The sequence below is a fragment of the Panthera onca genome, chromosome A3, assembly GCF_046562875.1.
Source record: "Panthera onca isolate mPanOnc1 chromosome A3, mPanOnc1 haplotype 2, whole genome shotgun sequence".
Lineage (NCBI taxonomy): Eukaryota > Metazoa > Chordata > Mammalia > Carnivora > Felidae > Panthera > Panthera onca.
The window spans coordinates 133,173,329-133,184,860 of record NC_138341.1 but is presented as its reverse complement, the minus strand read 5'-3'; positions in this window follow the sequence as shown (position 1 = coordinate 133,184,860).

The following is an 11,532-nucleotide window of genomic DNA, read 5'->3' as shown; positions in this document are numbered from 1 at the left end:
CAGATATAAAATGAACACCTGCCCAAGATTTTACTTAACTCATTAATGAGAGATCAATAAAGTTTTACAATTGCTTCAAAGGAGAATTCAAAGTACCCTGCTTTTATAGATTAGGAATGCTGACATAAATTTAGAAATAGGTGGATTCTGGATTTTTCTACAGAAAGGAAGGGAAATTTGCTCTTCTTTAGACAGACTGCTTGTGTATGGACAAGCAACATTTGCATTATTATCAGTTTTCAACACTGAAAGTAGCTTCTATTTCTACAGACTTGTAAAACAGTGTCCTCAAAATGAAGGTGGACCCTCCCCACCTGGAGAGGCTCCAGCATATTCCACTGAAAGGGTATCTGGTAATCTCTCTTGACACCTTCCAAAGTCCTAAACTTCGTGCATCCAGAGGTCTTTTTGTGTCTCTTTGTCTCAGTGGAAATCCGTGTTTCACAGGCTCGAAACCCACAGCCATCCGCCATTTTTTTCCTTTCTTTCTTGTACTAAAACATTCATCCTTGGGTGGGAATCCAGGGCCTATAGAGAAGAGTTAGGAGACATTGTGCAATGCAGCCAGCAAAGAAAACAGGGACCCTTTTAGAACTTGGTGGCAGAGTTCTGTGCAGGTGTCAAGGCCTCTGGGGAGATGGCTTTCCCTGGGATTGGCACAGGAATAGCCGAGTCCCTACCTCTAGATGGCCCAGGCAGATAGGGAGGAGGCATCTAGCATAACCTGCATGGACTGATGGCCAGGGTGACCATGAAATTCATCATCCAAACCAAAACACATTTGAAGGTGAAAGGGGGCAGTGTACTAGGGCAAGAGTGGTAACTGGGACAATCTCAGGCCAACTAGGGCCATGATACTTTAGTTATGAAAGACCCCAGAACCACTGCATGCCCTTGAAACAGGAAGATGATACCTAATTTGATTTTCAGGGGACACGACTGGACAATCTTCAATCCCTGAAAGGGAATTTCATTATACCACCCACATGTGCTGCTTTTAGAAAGCCATTAGCATGCTTGATGGTCATAAAAAAATTATTTCAAAGGCATGTTTTGGGTTGTGTGATGATAGAGTTTGAATATTTAAGAGCAGTGTGTTAAATTGATTCTGAAAGACTTTTTTTTTTTTTTAGTGATGATAGGATAATAATAATAGAAGAAGTAGACTTTATTCTTTTAAGGGGGTGTGAAGAATTTCAAATGGTTGAAGTATTGAGTTATCTCCGTTGAAAGAGTGCACATTTGCAACTGGTTCTCTGTAACACACAGCTGCAGCTGCTATCCCTCACCAAAGGTCTTGGGTAACAACACCCAAAGGGAACATGATGATGGTCATTTCACTAGATGGGGCCAGTTCCTCCTGGGATAACCACAATTTCCTGGTGCCAGCCTTTTAAGAGATATTTCTTGATGCTTTCCTAAGTTGGAGGTCACTCTGTATTCTCCAGACCTCAGAATATGAGAGACCCAATGGACTGTCTTATTAGTCACCTAATAAGCGTTAAGTGTCGACTCTTGGTTTCAACTCAGGTCATGATGTCACGGTTCATGGGTTCAAGCCCCACATTGGGCTCCATGCTGATAGTGTGAAACCTGCTTGGGATTCTCTCTCTCTCTCCTCTTCTCTCTGCCCCTCCCCTGCTTGTGTTGTCTCTGTCTCTCTCAAAATAAATAAATAAACTTTAAGAGAAAATAAAATGAATCTTGTATGAGTAGAACTATATTACCAGCTACTGCACATTCCTATCCCCCACCTTGATTATATTACAGGTGACAGATTTATGCAAAACTGCCTCTACAGATTTATACTGTAGGCAACCCCAACGTTTGTTTGAAAGAAAACAAAAGAAATCTAATCACGTTTGTCTACTTGTATTTGTGGACTGAGGACCATTCCCGCTAGTACGTGAACATCACCAACTCTGGGAGAATAGGATGGCACTCTGACCCATATGTTCTCCACGGACCCATTAGGTGGTCTGGTGAAATCAATGGATACCCTCTCACAAGACAGGTTTTAAGTGTATGCCAGAGATACATAGGGTCACATGCAAAAATCAATAATATTAAAATAGAATTGTCAATATATTTAAACAAGCCCATTTCTAGTATAGTGGGATATGTAATGTGTTTCTTTATTAGCACACTGGAAAACAAGATCTTGGTGATAGATCTAAGTACTGTCATTAAAAACTAGTGATGAGGGTAAAAGCTATTTTGAGGCATCTGAAAGAACTATGTTAGGATATGAACTTACAGTTGACCTCTGTTGGTGATAAAGTCGTAGATGTTCTATTCTAGTGTGGTTTGTTGCTCACATCCCCAACTAGAAGGGTCGCCACCTTTAAGTTAGAGGCTGATGTCCTGTTTGCAAATCCATGGCAGCCGTGAGTGAATTCTGGCCCGGAGCTCAGTCCCAGCATTGGTGGAGTTGCTCTCCGCGGGCCCCCCAGCCGTGGGGAGCCCCCATTTCTCCACCCTTGGATCTCAGTCTCCTCCAGGAATTCAAAGCCTTTATTTGCTTTCCTTTCATGGCACCGAATATGTCATTTTAACATCTCTGCTGATACTATACTGTTTCCATTTCATCTCTAAATCCGTTTAGTGGTTGCAAGACCCACTACAGGACTGATACTCAATACCGGAGGCATCGAGGCAATCAGGGCCGTGGAAGCGGTAATTCCTGGGAAAGCCCTGCCAGGAGAGAGGCCGGAGAAAGTGCTGACGACAGCAGCCCCGGAGTTCTGGGGGAAATTATTTTCTTTTTGAGACACCTGCAGCTAGGTCTTTAGAGGGCGTGGGTTTGAGGCTCAGTAGCGTGTTGTGAGGCCTACGATGTACCTGGGCTCCCACAGCTTGCACACGTACAACAAAATCCAGACTGCTTACTCTGGCCTATGATTGTGTGAATGTATGCCTCAGTTTACCTGGGACACTCTTAGTCAATGCCTATTTCCCCTGCTTGATTGTGAATAAGAACCCCGTTCACTTTTTAAAAAATTATTATTTAATGTTGATATATTTATTTTTATTTTTTTATTATTAAAAAAATTTTTTTAATCTTTATTTATTTTTGAGAGAGAGAGAGCATGTGAGCAGGGGAGGGGCAGAGAGAGAGGGAGACAGAATTGGAAGCAGGCTCCAGGCTCTGAGCCATCAGCACAGAGCCTGACGCGGGGCTTCAACTCATGAACTGTGAGATCATGACCTGAGCCGAAGTCGGACGCTCAACTGACTGAGGCACCCAGGTACCCCTAATGTTGATTTCGTTTTTAAGAGAAAGAGACAGAACATGAGTGGGAAAGGGGCAGAGAGAGAGGGAGACACAGAATCCGAAGCAGGATCCAGGCTCCGAGCTGTCGGCACCGAGCCTGACGCAGGGCTTGAACTCATGAGCTGTGAGATGATGACCTGAGCTGAAGTGGGATGCTTAACCTACTGAGCCACCCAGGTGCCCCTAAAAATTATTTTTTATTTTGAGAGAGAAAGGATGAGCAAGGGAGAGGGACTGAGATGTGCTGGGCATGGATCCTGACGAGGGGCTCTGTCCCACGACCCTGGGATCATGACCTGCGCTGAAATCAAGAGTCAGACACTCAACCGACTGAGCCACCCAGGTGCCCCTGAACCCCATTCCGTTTTAAATCTATCCCGGTTTGTATGATAACTGGTGTGGTCATCGTAGTGGATGCCATAGTGTCACTCAGATCCCTCTTCCAGGACTGAGGGGCCATTTCTCCAGCTGCTGGGAGTGTGGGTGGCCCACAGCTTCAGCTGATATCTAATCTGCACGCCGCCTTTGCTCGAAGAGAGCTGCGTTGCACAAGTTCCCGTCCCCGGGGCATAGCTGGCCAGTGGAAGAGTTTCCAGACTCACTGACCCAGGGGAGGAAAACACAGCCAGAACATCCCAGCTCAGAGTGGCAGAGGGGTCGGCTGAGGCCTCTGTTGAGGCCTCAGGGTACCTGAGCTTTCCCCTGTGCTCAGTGTTGCTTCCCACGTCCCCCACGCCTGCTGCCTTCAAGGGTTTCCTCCAAACAAGCCTCCGTCTGGGTCTGTGTCCCCACAAACCTGACCTAAGGCAGTCATTCCACCTCTGTGGCTCTAGAAGGTCTGAACCCTGGTCACCCCTTGGACCTGATCACATTGGCCTTTCCACCTTTTCTCAAATAGGCTAAGCTCCCTCTGCTCCACTGGCTCTGTCCCCAGCTAGTCACACGTCAGGCTCCTCCTTGTCCTTCAGACCCTAGCTTGGCTTGGCTTTCCTGATTCTGTTGCTTTTCCCAAAGCCTTTCTCTGTTGCGCTTTGAAAAATGTCCTCCATAGCCCCATCACTAACTGAAACTATCACATTTGTTTACTTATTCACTTACTGATGTTCTCCTTCTCTAACACATAAGTTCCTTCTGGGATGGAATCTCATTTGTCTTGTTCACCCTGAATCCCTAATATGCAGAAGAGTGTCATATAGTCCGCACTCCATAACATTGGTTGCAGCAGTGGGTTAAAAAAAGGGAAAGAAATTAAAAAAAAATGTAGTACAGATTCATTTCTAAAATTCTCCCTTACCTCTCCAAAAATTGTCTTAGCTATTTGCTTAGCTTGCGGCTTTTGCTTCACTTCCTAGGGAATATCCTTGCCAAATCCTTCTGCATTTCTCACCTCCTACCGTTTCCCATCTCTAACACCTCCATTTTCAAAGGTCGGATAGTAGATATTATCCACAAGGACTATTAAAATTAACCATAGTGATAGTCACTAGCATTCACTGAAACGATAGACACTTCGCTGACTGCTTCACGTACGCTAATGTATTTAAACCTCACCGTAAACCTTTGAGGTGGTTGTTACTATTATTTCTCTTTTGTAGATGAGGAAATCTACAGTTGAATTAAAACTAAAAGTCACACGGCTAATAAATCGCAGCAGAGCCAAGACATGAACCCATTGTTTCTTTTTTTTTTATTAAATGTTTATTTGTTTTGAGAGAGAGAGAGAGAGAGAGAGAGAGTACGTGTGCATGAGCAGGGGCGGGGCAGAGAGAGGGAGAGGGAGAATCCCAAGCAGGCTCCACGCTGTTAGAGCAGAGCAGGACATGGGACTCGATCCCATGAACTGTGAGATCATGACCTGAGTCGAAGTCAAGAGTCAGACGTTCAACCAACTGAGCCACCCAGGCAGCGCCCGACATTTCTGATCAGGAACTTGCTATGTGGTTCCCAGGTTGATGCACTAAAAAGTGTGTGACACGTTTAGAACCAGAGAGCCCTGCATCCCACATTCTTGGGCTCCGTCATGTGGGACTTTGGGTGGCCTCCTAGGCTATAGCTTCCTCACTACTAAATGGGGTTTATGATGATCCTTGTTTGCTGCAATAATTAAATTAAGTGATAATGTATGTTAGGCATCTGGCATATGGTAGGAAATCCAAAGGGTTTCTCCCCTTCTGGTGTATGACACTGTAAAAACAGTACCAATTTTTTTTTTAGCTGCTGTTCATCTCAGACCAATTAGAAGCAGAGGACGTTTTCAAGCCTGCTGGCTAAATCTGTACGTACTGCATGAATTCCACTAACATGCGTATTCATCGTGTACACGGATGGGTGCATATGTATCTGAGGAGGAGCACTGGAGTTGAGACCTCAGGCTCTAAGGTCACGCAGATCTAGAAGAGGGTCCCATCTCTGTTATTGCTTACCCTTTCCTCTTGCCTTATGCCTTCCCACTTACCTTGGGGGTACGTCATATATTTCAACTCTGTAATGCTATGTTTCTTCATCTGTAAGTGGATTGGTGTAAGAATTAAATGAAATATTGCCTATGTTTTTTAATGTTTATTTACTTTTAAGAGAGAGAGAGACAGAGCGCGAGTGGGGGAGGGGCAGAGAGAGAGAGAGAAGCACAGAATCCAAAGCAGGCTCCAGGCTCCCAGCTGTCAGCACAGAGCCTGCGCGGCTCAAACTCAGAAACGGCGAGATCATGACCTGAGCCACAGTTGGACGCTTAACTGACTGAGCCACCCAGGTGCCCCCAAATATTGCCTATTTAATGTAGGATTTGAACTTTGGCAACGTGGTACTTAATATTAGTTATGACTCTCACTTCATTACTTGGTTATATCTTACTGTAGAAAATGTTTTCTTATCATTGTAAATACGGAACCATCAGATCTCAGAATCCAAGGGATAGAAAATGTAACTGTCATGAGGACAGGCCGCGCGAACTTAACCCAAACCTCCACTGTGTAGCTGAGACTTAGAGCAGCCCAGAGTGTTCCAGGGCTGCTCAATGGACGCATGATGGATTCTGAGTTTGGCTTAGGGCCAGCGACGTCAGGCTCCCTCGAGAGCTTTTAAAATAATAGATTTCAGGGATCTGCTCCTGGAGATTCTGATTTCAGATTCCACGGCACTGCATTTAAAAAGAAAACAGATAAAAACTCACAATTGATTCTGAGACCGGCCAGACTTGGGAACCCCCTGTCTAACTCACCCACGTGTGGGATCCTGGACTGTCTCCACCCCTCCTCCCCCACCCCGACACTGAGGGAAGCTGTGAACCCTGGTGACGCCTGGTTTATTCCCTTCACAATGGCCTCTCCATTTGGCCATCTACTCTCTCTGGCTATTTGAGGTCGCCATCCAGGGCGTCTCCAAGTTACTGGGACCTTAGTTTCATAATCCTTAATGGTAACCGTCTTAGAATTCTAGAACAAGGTCGAAGGTGACCTTCCCAATCTTTTTACTTTGCACCTGAAGCCTAACTCAGAAAGATCTCTCTCTGCCCATGAATTTGTAGGGAAAAAGGAACCTAATTTCTAGGCCCTGGAACAATTCAGATTCTTATTCCGGTTGCATTAGGCAGTGTCTCCTGATGCGTGAATTCCAGGAAGGTATTCCCAGCTCTAGAATCTGAATGTGAGATTATGAGGGACATTTCCCTGTCTTTTTACTAATCTGGAAGGAAAACAGCCGGCAGAGATTTAAGAGGGATTCTTTGTCATATTTGTCTTCAACTCAAAGGATCATTATATCTTCCTTTTATTTGAGAAATGGCCTCGAACGGGATTCTTCTCTGCCGCTGTTGGCATTCTTGCTGACGCACTCAAAAAGGCCAGGCAAGCAACTTGCTGGGGTAATTGGCAAGGATATGGCCTCTCATTCCATTTAACATAATTAAATCTGATTATATATAATTAGTCTCTTCTATAGGAGAATTTCCTTGAAAGGTTAAAAAAATCGATTGCTGAGAGTGGGGACTTCGGTTTCCTGTGTTGACCATACGTAGAAATAATAATCTGTTGAACCACCCTTATCCGATGTGTTTTATTCAAATATGCCTTCCTTTTTTCACTCAGAGGTATTTAACTTCTTGCCAGAAAACTATAATAAAGATGAGCCCAAATGAGTAAGTCCAAACACAGCACCATATTAAAAAAACAAAAACCATTCTTTCTCTGTTATTTTTACCATCCTATGCCCTTAACACGTTAAGTCACTTGATTGTAATAAAGAACTAAAAGGAAATGAGTAAACTCATGGAAAAACTTGGGCATTGAAATTTTAGTTGGGTGAAAATAAGCAAAAAGAGGAAAATGGCAAAGCAACAATTATGCTGTCAAGACAACCTTTTTTCTGACTTTCTTCCATCGTATTTGCTGTCTTTCTCTTTCCCTTAATCTCTCACTCAGACATGTGTTTCCTTTCCTGACTAGGAAGTAGGTGGAATAATCTTTGGGTCTTAAACAATAACTTTCCATCTCACAGAAAAACCCAAGGTCCTTAGAGAGGCTAATAGCCTGTTCTGTGGCTTGAGTGCCTTCCTGTCTCTTCCTTCTGATCCAGCCACATGGCCTTCTCCCTGATCCTGTAACCTACAACTCAGGTTCCTAGAAAAAAAGCCATTTATTCTTCCTGGAATGCTCTAGCCACACAGCTCACCCCATTCCTTTTTACTTGTATACCTATCTTATTTTCTGTCTTCTCCAAAGAGTAAGGAAGCAGGTTGACCGTTGTTTATTTCGTTTCTAATTTACAGATGCTGATAGCATCTGGATTATCCTATAACCCCATGATAAGTTCTGAGAAAGCTGTGAGGACAGCAACAAGGTAATATTTAGATGTGGTGATGATTACTTCTTTTCACCATCACAGTGAAATTAATCAACTTCACGATAAGCCAGAAAATAGACAAAAGGAATAATCGGAAAGAACACTGGTTTACAGCAGACTTTTGCTGAACAGACCTGGTTTTAACTAGGCATTCTAGAATTATAAGGCTGTTACCTTGTTACCATCATGGTCTTTTAAGTTTACAAATGAAACCTTTTAGGTGATGCATTCTAGATGTTCAGTTTTGACATTAACCAAAGGTTCCCATGTAAGGTATGACTTAAAAGTCATTTAATCCAAGCCCCCTCTGTACATACTCATCCAAATCCCCAGTGCTTACACGGGTTCTACAAATTCCTTGTGAATTATTTGTCTTTCTTTTCTTGAATCCTTCTGGGTTTGTGAAGTCCATCATTACTTATTTAATGAATGAATGAAACATTTATTGAGTGCCTAGTGTGTTCTTGATTTTGTCTTATGTACCAGGCACACAAAGAAGAATAGGACATGGTCAATAAATTTCACCTATGGTGGTGGCCCAGCATATCTGATTACTGGAGAGTCGGAATTTACTCTGAACCGGTTGCCTGAGGGGCACAACTGTACCTTGCTCTCTGTCAGAGTGAAATCAGTGATCAAGATCTTTAGTCTGATTGGATATCAGCAACTTCATATAATTCAATCTACTAGTGTAGCTGAAATCTTTATTTCAACCCTTGCAGACATCCAAATTCTTACCTGGATATTTTTGAACTTGACCGTAGAGAACAGGACAGGCTGGGGCAGACCCATGGGCGATCCTGACTGTGAGCGCTCACTAGCATGGCAGGTGCCTCTGTCCCCACACTGAGTCCTACTGAGATGGGTAGTGCAGCCTGCCGTCTGGTTTCACAAACATATCTGAAATCACACAAGCACTTGTGATGTAGAAAAGTTTTACTAAAGATCGGAAGGCCTTGTGATGACCAGGAGTAAGGTGCCGTGAGGCAAACAAGTTCATGTTGTCTGAAGATTCGTGTTTTACTTAGGGTACGTTCCATGCTGCTGTAACAAGGAGGTCTCAAAATACGGTGGATCAGCAGGACAAAAGTTGATTTCTCACCCACCAAACGGCGTTGGCAGAGGTGGTTCAGTCCTGGTCCAGGGATAGACGAATAGAGACATGAAGCCATCGATTAATCAGTTACGGGCACATTGCAGGGCATGTCTGTGTTTGCACCCACACATCTACACAAAATCAGTGTTCATGGTAGTTGCCAATGCTGACTCATTCAGATGGGTTGTACGGGCCGCTCTGATACCCTGAGCGGTGGGATCGGTCAACATGATTTTTCCAAAATGATGAATAACTTTTGGTAATATTTGTAACAAAATACATGCCTCTTGAACAGAATTAAAAAAAAAACACCAATTCCCTTGATTATATGGTAATTACATTCGTGAAAAAATAACTTTTATTCAAATGATGCAAAATAGATAGTTTCTCTATGTTCGGTGGGGCCATTCAAATGTCATGTAGATGTGGAAACAACCTTTCATTAGGTCAGGACTGTCTAGTGTTTCAGAGGATATCTAGCCCCCGTGGCCCACCCACCAAATGCTAGTATTGCCCCTAAGTATTATAACAATAAAAATGCCCCCAGGGTGTCCAAAATGCCCCAGACCACAGCATTGCCCCTACTGAGAGCCACTGCTCAGAAGGAATGTGGATAGAAGGCTCTCTCTGACTTTGGGACCAAGGTTCATCTTGAACAAAAGCAAAGTAGTTCCCATCCATGTGCCTTCTTCCAAAGGTTTAGATTGTAAGAAAGCTAAGTTCTTGCCCTTAGTGACTGGCACAGGCTGAAATGAGTGAACACCTGTGTGCAGACACATTAACCGAATCACCTAACGTCCTCTTGGACTTGATGAGTGTGATTTTCTCCATGTGGAATTGAGTGAGAACTTTTTTTTCTTTTCTTTTTTTTTTTTTTTTTTTGAGGAAGAAAAGGCAAAGCAATCTTCTTCGGCTACAAATGTCTTAGGCCCATTATTGTAAGACGTGTGAAAGTACTACATTTACAGAAAGGTCTAAGTAATCGCAAACAAGGTGAGGAAATTTACTTCTAACGGGCAAGATATAATCTCCCTAAAAGGAACCTTAAAGTAGGACTTATTCAGCTGTACATTTAGGTTACTTTGCTGTCAAGGGAAACTGGAGGAAGATTTGAGGGCAAATGTTACCCTGAAATACACACACAGCTGCATGCAAATATCTAGGGCACAATTTTGCTTCAGTTAAGTAGAAGGCCTTAATCATTCTTGCAAACGTTTAGCTCCTGGTAATAAACAAGTTTCTTTCTTAATGATCAGATTCTCCTTCTTTAGCCTTTTTATTTTTTAGTTTTGTTTTTTTTTTTTTAAACATTCTTGGCTACTGAATCCTTGTTTTTCAGGCAGGTCTATGATTAGTGATTATGAGTGTAACAAGCTGTCACTTCTTGGTGCCTCCTACTCTTCAACTATAAAATGGAGAAGCAGGTTAACTAGATATTCTGATGGCCCTTCCAGCTCGAGGTTTTAGGTTTCAGGGACCTAATTGTAGCTGAATGACCCTGTATTTAATAGCAAGGATATTCTTCTAATAATGGGTAAAATGACTGACTTTCCAAGTAAGAATTTAGGAGACCCTGCAAATTCAAATGATTCTTCTGCAATGTCTTCTTACTTACTAAGTAAGTAATCTCTGCAGCACATTATCTGGGTTTGGATTTCAGGCATGCTGCTCACTGGCTATGTGACCTTGGGACAACAACTGAACACCTCGATGCCTCAGTTTCTTCATGTGTAAAATGGAAATATTGCCATCTAAAGCGCTCTTGTGAGTAGAAAGGAAATCTGCCTTAGTGAGCTGCTCAGAATGGTCTTCAGCCTGTTTTAGGCTCTCAGCTTTATCTGATTTCTTAAACCCCTGGTTCCTGGCACATGGTGGAAATGTGGTCAATATTCACTGTACTGAATGAGGTCATTTCATCCCTGGACATACCTCCGGACTCACTTTTACCTATTGCCAGGGCTTGATGTAGACAGTTTTGTGTTCAGTATTTCATATTTGGATTTGTGATGAATTTCTGGAATCATATCGAATGTGGCAGTGCCTGGTCTCCACAAATAGCATGGAGCATTTTCCCAGGCTGTCATTTGTGGCTCTGTAGCAGTTCTGCTAACACATTTCGGGAGTTACCCCCTAATGACAGTTTTACAACACGGTAATTTCACTTGGTCCATAACCTTGAGAGAGGTGCGCTTGGGGTTCCTATTATAATGTAACAAATGAAGGCTTGAGTCTTCCCATTCACATCAAATATATGGATTTTAACCCTGGGAGGATTTTACTTTTCCATTATCAAAAATGCTAAGTTTTATGGGCTTCGGTTTTTCCC